We start from the raw sequence: 13,166 nt of genomic DNA, 5'->3' as shown, positions 1-13,166 counted from the left end.
TTCATCTTTTTAAAGGACTTGCTGCTATGAGGACGAATGGGGGTCATTTCCAATGTTTTTAGTGCTCTGCACAGTTTCTTGGCCAGGGTTCACATTGTTCCAGTAAACAGTTACCTGGTTGTTTACTGGAAAAGCCAGGATTCCAGGCCTTCTTTGGAAGATGATTTAATCATCTTACACAGCATTTTGCACTTGGATAAGCAGGTCAGCAGCCAAGGCTCAAACCAACAACAGGGTCTGTCATGGCCTTACCTCCTGCCCCGAGCAGCACTGGTATGCAGGAGCAGGGAACCCAAGGAGTGCACACACATGGCTGGGTCTCTGCAGCTCTAGCATGTTTCCTCATGCCTGATGTGCACTTGCCGCATTAGCAAAATGTGAACATTTGACTCAGCCTGGCCTGAACTGAACATGAGTTGGAGGCCCAGCAAGTAAACAAACCCATAAGTCATCCTCCAGCCAGGCTGCCAAGAGGTTCTTCAATAACCCAGGCAGAATTCAATGGGTGCCACTCTGCCAGACTGTGTCTGCAGCCTGCCGCTAATGGGGAAAAATCATCGCCGTCAAGCCCTCCTTTGGCTCATCTCAGCACACACAGACAGCTGATCCTGCAGGCTAATTCCCAGCTGGCCCAGTCAGGAGAAGGAAAGGGAAGCTCACTTCAGACACAGCAGCTCAACCCTGCCTTGCTCAGCCCGTGGTGACTCACGAGGCAGAATTGCACCATCTCAGCGTGACATCTGCGGCTTACACCAGACACAGACCTGCCACGTGATGTCCAGCACATTTCAGGAAGCAGCTGGTGCCTCCACTTAGCCCCAGAAACTGACTTTTGGCACGGTGATGCACTGTGTAGTGCTGATCCAGTCATCACCCACTAGTAGTCATGTGCGTATCTGTGAACGATAACTGTTATCAAACAGGTGGAAAGTTCTCAGCTGTAAAGTTCCTTGCCTGTGGAAGAAGAAGAGGAATCAGGCCTATGTGAGAAATTAAACCCAAAACCAGGAGGACAAAAAAAATATTTTCCTCCATTTCTAAGCTGTCTCTGACCTATCACCATTTTACAGCTGTCCCTGCAAGTCCACTGTGAAAGCTGAGTGAAGACTGTTGCCTTCCTGGGATCATGGAATGGTTTGAGTTGGAAGGGACCTTAAAGATCATCTAGTTCCAACTTCCCTGCCAAGGGCAGGGAACAGCTACCTCAGATGCCACCACCCGTTGGCTGGGAGCTGCAAGAGTCAACAGGGTTGGGCAAATGCAAATTTTTGTGAATATTTTACCCTGCCATCCTGCAGAGTCTCTGTACATCACACCTGTGCTGTTTGCCTGTCCCATGAGTGGGGCACATATGGCACATCCCACTACTTGGGAAGGAACAGGGACAGGAGGAAAATGGCATACCAAGGGCAGAAAGGGTGATGGTAAAGAAAAGAGATATGAGAAAGAAGCTATGAAAGACAGGAGCAATAAAAGATAATCTCTGTAGAAAGCTACAGCAGAGCTCAACAAGATGATGTCACATGTCCCTCTGGGTTCATTAACCACTAATAGGATTTATGAAAAGGATTTGTCACACTCTCAGGAGTATTTAGGAAAATAAAAAATATAATCTGGAAAAAATCTTACACCCTATAAACATCTATCCTTTCTAATGAACACTTAATGCTTGTTAGGAGTGATGGGAATAAAAGGAGCCAAGTGGGAGGTGAGGAGGCTCCCGTTTGAGATGAACCCCCTGAGGTGTGTGAGGACCTAGAGCCCTTGGCTCACACAGGTATTTAGAGCTGGGCAGGTGCCCTGAGCATCTGTCCTGGCCCCCAGACACCACTTGGTGGCTACAAGTGGAACCTGGAGCTCATATCTCTGTCTCTGATGCCCATGAGCACCTCAGTAATCCCTGAGAGCTTCAGTAAAACAAAGCAACAGGGCTTCCACGGGTTTTTTGTATGGACGCTGCAAATCATGGGCCAGGCTCAAGGCAAGAAAGATCACATCCAGTTGCAGGGAATGCCACAACAAGAATGGACCCAAATTCTGCACTGTAGCAGGGAGACTCTTAAACATCTGCTGGGGATCCAGGAGTGCTCACCCTTGTTTGTGAGAAATTAATTTCAGGCAAGAACCTACCTGAAATAAGCTGTGCCACCAAAACCAACACTGGGGACATTGGGGTGGTTGCTGTTGCATCCTGGCTGCCCCATAGAGCAAAGTTTCTCAAGGTTTTCTTCATCTCTTCTGGGCTTTAGGAGTCCTAAATCAATTAAGTAATGCCTGAGGCACTTTCAATGCCCTGTGCTAAACCGCACTGAAAACCCCCAGCTTTGAACACGAGGTGGCAGGCTGGCCCCAAGATGGGGAGCAGCCAAGGCAGCTGAAATGGCCAGAAACTGTCCTTTGTCACCACAGAAAGGTGGTGACATGGAAGCTCAGCTCCTTCTTGTCACCTCCCAGAGAAGAGAGAAAGGGCACAAGGTTCCTGTGGGTCTTGGATGACTTAGGGGGAGGAGTATGAGGTGAGTGACCACATACTATGAAAAGATGTGACAAGATGTGAAAAGATCTTGCCTATAACCACCTGAAGCTTGGGAGGAGGATGATGAGGGAGGGGAGCCCACCATCTGGTCGTGGGGATGCTGCCCAGAAATTAGATACTGGCAGCACCCTCAGCTTGCCCACCTGAGTGGTTTGGCTCCTAGGGCTTGGGGTGAGACTGGAGATGGCACAGCCAAGAGTTGATCCCATTATTTGGACCTGCCTGACACGTTTCCTCTTGTGCCAATAGCACAAGAGGAAAGAGCCTCAAGTTATGCTAAGAGAGATTTAGATTGGATATCAGGAAAAAAAATCTGCAGGAAAAGGGTGATCAAGCACTGGAACAGGCTGCACAGGGAAGTGGTAGAATCAGCATCCCTGGAAATGTTCAAAAGGCATGAGGATGTGGTGCTTAGGGACGTGGTTTAGTGGTGGTCCTGGCAGTGCTGGGTGAATGGCTGGACTTAGTGACCTTAGTGGTCTTTTTCAACCTTAATGATTCCATGGATCTCTCTGGTGACCACTGGGCTGTTTCTAAGTCTGATTACTTTGATCCTGACCCTGACATGGCACTTGGTGCTGTAGTCTAGTTGAGGTGTTAGAGCATAGCTTGGACTTGATGATCTTAGAGGTCTCTTCAACCTCATTATTCTGTGACTGTGACCCCGCCCCTGCCCTCCAAATTGACTGTGCAGCTTGACCTTGTCCTGCCTCATCACCTCAACTTGCCTGAGGACTTGGACTCTTGACTGAACCTGGCCACCATCTTCAAACCTGCATCAGCCCTTTTGGCGGGGGAGCAGTGAGGGGCAGGGTGCTCCCCACCAGGGGCTGGGTCAGGAGTGCAGCACCCACATGGAACACAGAGCTCCCAAGGAGCAGGAGCTTCCCATGGCTCCTGGGGCTCCTTGCCCTGCAGTTCAAACACAGGGCAGTTCAGATCATGTTGCAAGGAGTGCAAGCACGGTGGGACTGCGGAAAGAGCAGTCTAATCCACCAAGTCTCACTGTAGCTGCTGGCAGTAGGAGACCAGAGCGCTGCCTTTGACTCTGGTGTTGGCACCTGATGCTCGGCACTAATGGCTCCTCCCTCTTGCCAGCTGAGAGCATCCCCAGCTCATTAAGCTGATTTGCATACAGCTCTGTGTGAGGTCCTTAGGAGGTGCCAGGCACGGGAGTGAAACATCATGAAAGCTTCACCGGAGGGAACAATCTAAGGAAATCCCAATGCTCAAGCTCCAGTTTGCCTCAACAGAGGGGAATTCAGTTAAGGGCTGATTTGATTTGTGTAGCTCAAAGTAAAGCCAGCTGACTGGGTGTTGGACATATTTTTGGCTCTGCATCAGCCATAAATACCAAGGTTGGAACAAACATACTGGACCAAGCCCATCCCTGGCTGCCAGCTGCAGAGTCAGGGTGGGCAGCAGAGGCAGAGCTGCCCCTCGCTGATGTGTGACTGATGTGTGACTGCTTGCAGGGGTTGCCTTCCCTACACACCCCTCTGTGGGAGGACACTGCAGATTTTGGCTGTGCTGGGTCTGCCCTTCCTCCGTTGCAGCTCCTGCCCTCCATCCCCTGCACACCTCATGGCACTGGAAAACCACCTTCCCACTTCCAGAGCTTTTGATCTTACTGTTGCCTCCCTGGGGACACTGAGATAAGGACAGCCACCAGTTAAGATCAAGCTTTGCAGAAGTGATTAGGTATCCTGTGCGTTTTCCTGTTAGCATTTTCCTTTTCTTCCTTTGAAAACCCACTGTTTGTTAAATCAACTGATTCATCCTTTGCCAGCTCACCAGTGCCCAGTTTGGTTTCCTTCTTCCAGTTTTCTGGCTGGGGTGACTCAAGATGGGTGGTTTCCCAGTGATCCACCCCATCTGAGCCCACTTCTGGTGGGTGCCTATTAAATCCTATTAACCACTGGCTGCCCTAAAGCCTGAGCAACTCTCCCTCCCTGTGAGTACACAGAGAATTTCAGCTCTTGCTGCTAAGAGCTGCTGTGTCATAAAATTAATGAAGACTTTGTTCCCTGAAAACAAGACCCCCTGCACAGGTGTGCTGCTGCATAAACACAAATCAGCTCACGTGACTCCCACAGGCACCTTCTCTGACCCCAGGGTCCCTCTGTGCCTGAACGTGCTCATGGACTTGTGTGAGCACCAGGAAAACTCCAATTCCTGCTCACACTGGGAATAGAAGAGCTGCATGCATCTTCCCAGGAGCAGGATGAGACCTGGAGGCACATCCAGAACTGCTGCCTGCCCACTGCAGATGGCACAGGGCACACGGAGCAGCCCTGGGGAAGCAGGGAGCAAGCATCACTCCGAGACTGGCACAAATGAGGTGCTCATTCCTTCCCTCAAAACCTCCCATATGCACAGGGAGTTAGAGGGTCCTTCTTGAAGGAAAACTCATCTGCAGTACAAAGCAGTCCCCTGGGCTGACAGCACGGAGTGCTTTCTCATTTGCTCAGGGAGCAAAATGGAATTGCACAGCTCCCAAAGGGAGGAATGAACTAATTTAAAAGGATTTGCCCTTCACATCTAAAGAAAGTTATTGGAGCTGTGCCTGAGGTCCCATGAGAAGTATCTGTGCAAACATCTTGCTTGTCTGAATAAAACAAGGACTTCTTGGTAGCACTGGGCAAAATTCCTCTCTGAATATAATATTCAAATGGGAGGATACAAATTTTCCTCAGAAACCAGTGAAACAGGAAAATTCATGTGGGTAAATTCACTAGACTTTATTTCCTCTCCTCTGTGTGACACATGGGGGTTGAATGGAACTGATCATTTCCCCACACTCTTAAGCATGTCCCTTTCTTGTCCCTGCCCAGTGGCATCTCAACCCAGTTCCTCCATCTGCCACTTTGCCTCATCCTGCCGCTGTGGCTACAAAAACCAGCTCAGAAAGCATCCATGAGGTTGCCTGCCAGTTCCATGGCTGAATCCACTGCTTCAGCAGGGCATCCTCTGGGTGCCAGGGAAGGGGAGGCCAAAGGGAGAGAGAGCAGCCAGGCTCACTTATAGCAGTGATAACCTGCTAGGGCAGCTTGACTGGAGCATGCCATACAGTCCTGATGAGGCTTATGCCAGCTAAAAGCTCAGCTTAAAACTGGGAGACAAGGGTCCAGGAAGGACTGAGCAGTGATTGTGCTGTTTGGAAGAGCTGCATCTCCCAAGGACTTTGAATATGGTTGGTAACTTACTGCTCCCAAGGTCTTAGTTCTCCCAATTAGAAAGAATGGCTGGAGTTGTCTGGCAAATTTTGAGGCTGGTACAAAAATCTCAGGATATCTGCAGCAGTTCTAACATAAAAGTAGTCAGGCTCTTGCTAGACAACTACAGCTAAACCTATCATTTTCAATGCTTGGCAAGGACTGCACTTTAGTATTAAGTAAATATTCCATTCTTGGAAACATTTCCCTTTAAAACAAGCAGGCTGGATGAAAGGCTTCCCTGCCTCTCCCTACCACAAAAAAAAAAAAAAAAAAAAAAAGGGGTAAGATTTATTTTCTTGCTCAGCCAGCAATGCTGCTGGACACCCATACCTCAGGTTTTCCTTCCTGCTGCTATCCTGTCTACTTATCAGAGAGTATCACCTGTTTATTTAAGACAAGACAAACAGACTTTGCTCATCAGAAGCCTCTCAGAGATATCCCAAGAGCATCCTTTGTAGCTGAAACTGGACAACCTGCAAACAACAGAAGCACTCAGCTCAGGCTGGTCAGGTTTGCCATGTTTTGAGCTGCATTGATGTGAATTTCCAAGCAGAACTGAAATGAAAGCTGGGCCGTGCTCCATCTGGAGCAGCTGACCAAATGCGAAACTTCAGAGCAGAAGGAGGAAGCAAAAGCTGCTCTTCCCGTCAAGGTCAGGGGGGACTGGTGCCTTCTTCCCATCAAGCTCAGGGGGGAATGGTGCCTGTTCCACCTGACCTTGATTTTTGGCCATGGGAGTGGGCATTGTGGCCTTGGGAGTGGGCATTGTGGCCTTGTGTGCACAGATTGCTGCTGCCCAGATGAAGAACCATTGGCTGGTAGTGCTGTGTGGTCCTTGGCAGGACTAAAGCCCAGCAGCAGCGAGGGGCTCTGCTCTGAGTGTGCTGAGCTAGATGCTGTGGAAAGGACCTGGGGAAAGGACAGAGAGCAGGGAATGTGCCACATCCACCCAACCTGTCCCCCTAATCCACATCCCCTTCACCTGCTGCCACCGGCACAGCCTCACCCCGTGAAACCCTTCTGAGGGGTGTCAGGGGACAGAATGTATCCTCTGTGTTGCTCACTGGGGTTAGGACAGGGACAGTGCTTTCAAGTGCAGACCAGTCCCAAGAAATTTATCTTGCCAGCTTCCCTTTCGTAACAGGAAGGATTGCGGGCAAACAATAAATGCAGGAAATGTGCAACTGACCCAGACAAAGGTAGAAGGTTTGCTCTGGATCAGCCTTGTGTGCAGATGGGAACAAGGAGAAAAGCCAGTGCTGGGAGCTTGTTAGTCTTCTTCATAGATGTTTTTTAGCTGAGAAATGTTAGTTTGTCACAAATTAAGTGTTGTGGAAATGTGCCTGAACTCCACAAATCTATGGATGGAGCACTGACAGCATTACACATGCTAGAAACCAGCTGGAAAAGATGAGATAAATCCTCCACACCTCTGGATAAGGTTCTGCTTCAATCTCACTATCATTTATCAGATAATTAGAAGGCTTTTTTACTTCAAAGTATTTTCCTTATATTTCCTTCTCTTGGAGACCCTATTAGAGATTCTCATTTAAGGTCCCAGAGCAGGATATATGTTATACAGCATGTGATGAATTTCAGCTGCAGGCAAAATCCAGCTTTCAGCCACCTCTAGTCTCAACTATCTTCAGTCTCCATTCCCCAGTCCTTCAGACAGATTGGACACTCCAAAAACTGGGCTGAGAGAGAGCCTGTGAGGTATCAGCCCTTCTGTAAGGATCAGCGTGTTCAGGGATGTGGGACTGAGGAGGAAGAATTCCAGAGGAGGAGCTCCACCTACCAGTCCATAGGTGTAATTGTCCTCTCCGTCTCCCCTTGTAAATGAAGGATTTACTTTTGTGCCAATGAAGTTATGTTGGTGCAAAAGTGGAGTGAGAGAAAATTCAATAAATATTTCTGTCCTTTCTGTTTAACTGGGACGAGTTATAAGGTCAAACCGACGCCCAATGTCAGCTGAATTTGCTGAATGCCCTCTGTAAGCCAAGAGTGGGTTTATTTTCATATACACAGTCCACTGTTGATGTTTTTAATCCATTTGTGTGCCAACCATTCAGAAAGAACCACCTTTGTGTTGCACTAAGAAAAGGGCCAGGTGTGTTGGTTAATAAACACAGACCTTTTAAATCCATAAATGGCATTTCTGGGATGTGTTAACCTGATTGTTTGGTATTGCCCATCCTGTGTTCTTCTTTCTCCCTTGGAGGGATTTTTGGGATGCGCAGTGAGAGTTTTCTGCCCAGATCTGTTCTGTACTGAGCCACAATCCCACAGGCTTTCCATCATTCCTAGAAGTGAGTTCTGAAAGGCTGTTGAGAGAAGACAAGTCTAGAAGATGCAGCCCAAAATATTTGGCTTGGCCAGGATCAGTCTGTAATTCACACAAATACCTCCTTGCATGGATAACATCTGGATCTGGTGGTGTTCCTCAGGAAGGGACTCTCAAAAGACTATAAAGCTGAACACGGATTTGTCCAAATCAGCACTGAGCAGGCAGAGATGTCTATAGGCTTAGACAATGGCTGATAAGGACTTTCAGAATAATCAAGAGTGATATCGTTGATAAGGGGCACAGAACTTGGTGCCTGAAGTGACAAATAAGTACTGACATCCCTACAGGCATTTAGTTTTGGCCAGGGAATTGTTTCTTTTGAAAAGCACAAGCACATTCCAGCCAAAGCTGTTGTTGGACACAGCACCTCATCCCCATACCTGTTTTACCTCAGAAATACCAACACAGTGCAGTCCCAGCAGATCCAAGAGACGTGAGTGAGTCTGTACCACCATCCTCGTCTGGCCCAAACCCTTTCAGGTTCAGTTTCAGCAACCCCTTCTTCAGCTCTGCATGGGTGGCAGATGCCAGGCTTAACCTAAGGGGTCAAACTGGTGTGATTCCATACCACAGAGGTGTTTTTGGTGCTGGCAATTGAGAGAAGGGCCGAGCAGAAGCCAAACTTTGGTCTCAGACTGGGGAACTTAGTGTCAAATCAGGGCATTCGACCCTTTTGGTGTTTATTCCTTTGTTCTCTCACATTGAGATGAGTGTTTTCCTTGCTAATAAACTAATTTTTTGGCTGTTTTGATCTGTCTTTCCCCATCAGCCACTTTCCTTTTTTTTCTCACTTTTCTATCACAGAAAGTTTGGCAAACAAAAGCCTTCACTGCAACCAAGGCCCCCACCAGGGGAAAAGCCTCTCAGTGGTGCTGCTGAGAGAAGGATCCTGTACCTAGCAAGGTGTAATTGAGTGGACACTCAAATACCTGTACAGCACTTTGCTCTTCCTTCAGCTGGATCTGAGCCCCAAGGCAACCAGCTCCTCTCTTGTGTAATGGGAGGACGGGACACAGAAATGAGGGCATAGTGTTGTTGTGGGAGCAGATGCTCAGAAATGAGGCGCTGCCTCTTGAGATATTTGGTTTAGGTAACTTTGAGTTTTGCCATACAACTGCATCTTGATGCACTGAAATACCCCCAGTAGTCAGTTCCTATAGATTCAGATATCTAAGAACTTTTGTGGCTCTGAGAACACTAATTTTGAACTCTTTGTTCCCCTAAGTCTTCCCTCTGCCCAAGACCAGCTCTGCAAGGGTACAGCTATGTAACCAGGGAGGACACTGCTGGGAAGACAGCCAAGGTGTGAAGAGCTGGGAGACACCTCACTGGGAACCCTGCCTTGGGTTGGAGCCACATTTATGTTTTTGCTTGGTCCTTGGCCAAGCCACATTGCATGCCTGCATGCGCCCAGCTTTATACCCTGCTAATCCCAACAGGGACTTGCTGAAGTGACCTCCTGGCTTTACCTTGGACCTGCAGCTTTGCTATGGGCTCATTTGGTGGGACTGAGGCCTAAGCTGGTCAGCAGAGCTGCTCTGCTTTCCTTGTCTGGGTGCCACAGGGCTGTGCCCATCAGTGAGGGTGCTGGTCATGCAGAGCAATCAGAGCAGCTGGCTTTTGCTCCCTGGCACTGGGCCTCTCCTTCCCCTGTGGGTTAAGCATCCACATAGGCTGCTGTAATCCAAGTTCTAGGTCTCTCAGAAGATACCTTTTCATTGGTTTGTCTGGGAATTTTTCAGGTGAAACTTCCTTGGGAACATCCTGTTGCAAGTCATCCAGGAGATGTGCTGGAGATTCCATTCCAATGGAAAGCACTTGAAGGTCCAGGGTAACATGTTGTCTAGAATTTGGGATGTCTCTTGGTGGTTCTGATCTGCAGTAGAATTCAGTTTCTTATGGTTCATCACTCTTGAGTAAAAATCAGCAAATGGACTCATGAACATCACAGATCAAGTACAAAGCAAAGCCTCCTGGTGGAAGTTTATTCAACACAAACATGCCAGTGCAAAAATTCTACCCAGTGGTCTCCTCTCGGGAGGAGTGGCAGTGGCTTTTGTCAGCATTCTCTTGATAAGCAGCTAAACTGTACCAGATTCCTTTACTCTACGAAGAAAATAAACTTTACCCTTCCTTATTGCTCTTACCGGCCCAAGTTTCCTCATTTTGTAGAGCTATAAGCAAACAAATAAATCTGTTAGAAGATGGGAATTCAGGTGAACTGCCTCTTCACCTCTAGTATGCAGATCAAAATCTGCTTAAATGCCCTTCCAGTGGAGCCAGGATGCCTTTATCTGCTGCTCTGGCTTCAGGCTCATTGCTGTGCCCCATATTCTGGTTACTGGCCTGGCCATCTCTCTCTGGACTCCTTAGGGTGCAGGAGCATTTGGAACTCTTCAGCAATCTCCCACATGCTTTACATAGAACTTGAGAAAGTTGTTTTGTGAAACACAGAAGTAAGGAATTTTTCCCCAGCTTTCTATCCAACACCTTCTACGGCAAGACCTTGGAGTCCCAGCAAATTCCCTATATTCCCCATAGCAAGAGTCAAGCCCCCTCACCTTCCGTAGACTCTGCTCTAGTCCTTTTGTGTCCTCTCTAAGTCTCTGTTCCCAATTCTCTCCTGCATTTCCAACAGACCTATCCCTTACCTCCCAATGGTACCTCCAACTCATTTCTGTACTTTCCATCCCCCTAACACCATCACTCAACTCCCATGACTCCTGCCTGGCTCTGTCTGGCTATATATGGCCCGACAGCTGCCTTCACCATGTAGTTGGCAACCACTTCACTGTGTTTGATTATCTCTACAGCTTTTACAGCTGCTAAGCAGCCAAATAAAACATATTTGTCTTTTAGGTGTTTGTTCTTTAGCCTGGCCCTGAGAAGAAACAGGTAGGTATTTATTAACTTTGAGATTACGAGACATGGCAAAGTGTCTGTGTGGTGGTGCATCCCCCACTCCCTCGTGGGGTTCACCATGGTCTCAGAAATGCTCATTAAAAATTGGCCTTGCCTAACAGCTGCTGGACTGTGTTCCTCTGAGCTTATCTGAAACACTGTCTGCTCCCAGGAATTTGTGCTTGCTAAGGAGCTCCCTGGGTTTTAACAGCCTTGGGAACTTACTTTTCTTCCCTGAATAACCGCCCAGGTGGAACAATTTTGGTTTTGAACTTTCAAAGAAAGGTACCGACCTGAACTGCAGCCAAGATGGAAAACTACTGTGACCAAACCAGCTCTGTTGTGACTGTCTGAACAGGGGTCCAAAATGAGACCCTCTGAACTCTCCAGGACTCCAGTGGGCTGAGACCAGGACCTCCCTCTGAGTGGGGCCTCTCTGAGCCACACAATTCCCATGTTGGAAATACCTGGGGGACCACAGCTGAGGGACAATGACTGATCCTGATCTGAGATCCCCACTCCTTGAGACTCAACCCCTTCACCTGTTGAAAAAGTGCAAAGGTGTCTGGCATCAGTACTTCCCTGAATTCAGGAAATTTTTGCAGGTATGTACCTTGCACACCTTCCTTCAGGTGTGTCCACTTGTGAGTGTGAATATGCAAACACACTTTGAATGTTGTGAGTGTGAATATGTGAGTGTGAATATGCAAACACGCTAGGAATGTTTCTCTCTTAGATGTCGAAGCACTTCAGATTTGTAAGTAGATTAGGCCTGTGAGTTACTGTTGTGTCTGTAGGAAATTCTATATGAATGTTTTGTTAAATTGTTTAAATTAAGCTAAAGACTAGGTGCTATTAAATGTAAGCGCTGTTAAACCTTTTAGGCCTAAACTGTTGGTCAAGTCTGGGGCTTAGTTTAGAAAGGGGATCTACTCTGAACCTTGTGACTCAGCGGGAAGATCATTCTTAGTCTTTTCTATCCTTACCCTTTTTCCCCACACAGATTCTCCATCAGCCTCCATGTAGATAATTTTTGGATGAATTTCAGGTTTAGATTGATTGATTTTTGGTTCTAGTTTGCTTTTTCTCTATGTGCTTTAGCCATCCAATTAAGTAGAACATGAATCTTGCCAACAAACTTTGTTGCACTATCACTTTTTTAGTAAATCTGCTTTTGCCAATACCTTTGGTGGTGACTCTTTAAGAGACCTTAAAACACTCATTCACCACACTTTGTCCTTCAGAGAAACTGTGAGATCAGCCTGAAAGAGTTATAGAAGAAATTAAGAAATGTCACAATACACAAAGCTAAAAATCAGTTTTCTTCTCCCAATACACATGGGGTTGTCTCTTACAAGTGCCAAGGATGTGTGGCCAAGGGATATTTGTGGCATTGTTGTCTTCTTTTTGACAGCAAGAAAGAGTGCTTCTTGTCCCAGAGCAAGGAAAGACAGTAAATAATAATTTGATTTAATAAAAAAGATAGGTATGGGTGCTGGACCTATGCATCAGAAGGAACATGTGATGTCTCATTCATGTCTGCAAAGGAGAAAAAAATCACACAAAAAAAAGTGCCTTTCATGTGGAATTGGACCAAATACAAGGTTTCTGTATAGCCGGAAGTTTGCTTTGCCTAGACATTTTTTTTGCAAAAGAGTAATTGCCTTGATGAATCCATGGACTATATATATGTATTTATTTATGTATTTAAGCATACTGACTCTGCAAGCTGGAATCAATAAATCCTTTCTGAATTTGCCTTTCTTTGTGCTCAATTACCTCTAGTCATCCATGTGACTCCAAATCTCCCATGGAGAGATCTCACCTCCATGGACATTTGGTGTGGTGGACATTTGGGGCAGAGGGGTGACTGGAAATCAGCTGTATGACCAGAATGCTCTTTACCAGCATGATCCACAAAGATGTTCTGACTGGGTCAAAAGGTCTCTTCTCACTGGAAAGGATATGCATATCTAAATATATACACAATGCCCTGACGTGTGTTTCAGTCAGTGTGATGGACATCAGGCATCATTTCATAGCCCATGTTCTTTCAGCTTGGATTCTCTCACAGATGGCCAATCCCTTCTTCTTCACCTTCTAAGCTTGGAAAATGCTTTGGAGATCTTCTCAAGGTGTTGTACTTTAATCTCATAGATGACAC

The sequence above is a fragment of the Ammospiza nelsoni genome, chromosome 3, assembly GCF_027579445.1.
Source record: "Ammospiza nelsoni isolate bAmmNel1 chromosome 3, bAmmNel1.pri, whole genome shotgun sequence".
NCBI lineage: Eukaryota > Metazoa > Chordata > Aves > Passeriformes > Passerellidae > Ammospiza > Ammospiza nelsoni.
This window is presented reverse-complemented; position numbering follows the sequence as displayed.